This window comes from Suncus etruscus, chromosome 2 (assembly GCF_024139225.1).
Source record: "Suncus etruscus isolate mSunEtr1 chromosome 2, mSunEtr1.pri.cur, whole genome shotgun sequence".
Taxonomy (NCBI): Eukaryota; Metazoa; Chordata; class Mammalia; order Eulipotyphla; family Soricidae; genus Suncus; species Suncus etruscus.
Genome location: NC_064849.1, coordinates 132552982 through 132554821, shown reverse-complemented (window position 1 = coordinate 132554821; position 1840 = coordinate 132552982).

Here is a 1840-nt window from a genome sequence, read left to right as displayed (position 1 = left end):
ATGAAATTTTCCTATACATGGATGTACATGGAATCTATTTATACTGAGTGAAATAAGTCAGAGAGAGAGAGAAAGACCGCAGAATAGTCTCACTCATCTATGGATTTTAAGAAAAATGAATAATATTCTTGCAATAATAACTTTCAGACACGAAAGAGAAAAGAGCTGGAAGTTACAGCTCACCTCATGAAGCTCACCACAAACAGGGATGAGTTTAGTTAGAGAAATAACTACGTTTTTAACTATCCTAATAATGAGAATGTACGATGGAAATAGAAAGCTTGTCTAGAGTACAGGTGGGGGTTGGGTGGGGAGGAGGGAGATTTGGGACATTGGTGATGAGAATGTTGCACTGGTGATGGGTGGTGTTCTTTACATGACTCAAACCCAAACACAATCATGTATGTAATAAAGTTGTTTAAATAAAAAAATTAAAAAAAATAATTTTCCAAAACAAACAATGTCACAAAGAAATCTATATTTAGCAAATATAAGAAAGAAAAGAGAAAAGGGGGAGGGATCCCATAGAGTTAATGGAATTAAAATTTTCATGTTGGGATATGAGCAATTTCAGGGAAAGATGCAGCACTTACTTTTTATTTTCTGGCTTTTTCAGCCACACCCAGGAATACTTAGGGCTCTGTAAACAGGAATTACTCCTATGGCCTTTGGGATTTCAGGGATTGAAGCTGTGTCAGCAGGCACCTTACCCATTGTACTGTCTCCCTGGAACCTAAGCTCTTACTTCGGTAAAATTAGTTTTAGAAGGTTCCCTGCCCCGCCCCAGGCCCCACTTTATTTGGGGATTTTTCTATGTAGAGAATAGTCTGTAGCTCGGGTGTTGCCAAGAAAAATGGACTCAAACTTTGTAATTCTTTTTTAGTCTTCTTTTATTTTCCAAAAGTTTTAGCAAAAAACTCCTCATCGGACTATGTTCCTTGCCTCAGTTTTCTCTCCTGACTGGAACAGAAAAGACCTACTTTCCAATGTTAGTGGTGTTGAAGTTGAGAAAGCTGATTTGTATGTATTGATTCATTCTCCAGGTCTATCAGTATAACCACCCATGGAGCTCTACCCACACCCATGTTGAATATATTTAACAAATATGTTATCAATATTCAAATGTGGGACTTTAAGTTGGCAAAAACAACTTAAAAAAGGGACGCATTCTCTTTTTTCTAATAATATATTAAGCACCATAGTTACAAATATGTTTTTAGTTGGATTTCAGACATAAAAAGATGCACCCCCTTCACCAAATGTAAACCCTTCCCTCTGCCAACAAATGTCCCCCATTTCTTTTCTCCCCCCATCCCCTGGACTGTTTTCAAAGACATTTTATTTTTGCTCACTCACTCATTGTCATTGTTATGATAGTTGTTAGTATAGTTCTTTCTCTACTGCACTCGCCATTCTTTCTGGTAAGCTTCATATTGTGGGCCGGACTTATTGCCCTTCTATATCTATTGTCTCTGGGTATTAATACCATACTATTTTTTATTTTTCTTAAATCCTACAGATAGTGAGAATATACTATTTATATTTCTCTCTCTCTGACTCATTTCACTCAAGTATAATAGTTTCCATGTATATCCATGTATAGAAAAATTTCAAGACTTCATTTTTCCTAACAGCAGCATAGTATTCCATTATGTATATGTACCAGTTCTTAGCCATTCATCTGCTGCTGGAACTTTGGGTTCTTTCCAGATTCTGGCTATTGCAAAAAGAGCTTCAATATACAGAGGAATGCAGAGAGCATTTTTGGATTCCTAGAGTATATTCCTAGGAGTAGTATTGCTGGGTCATATGGGTAGCTCAATTTCCAGTTTTTTGAGGA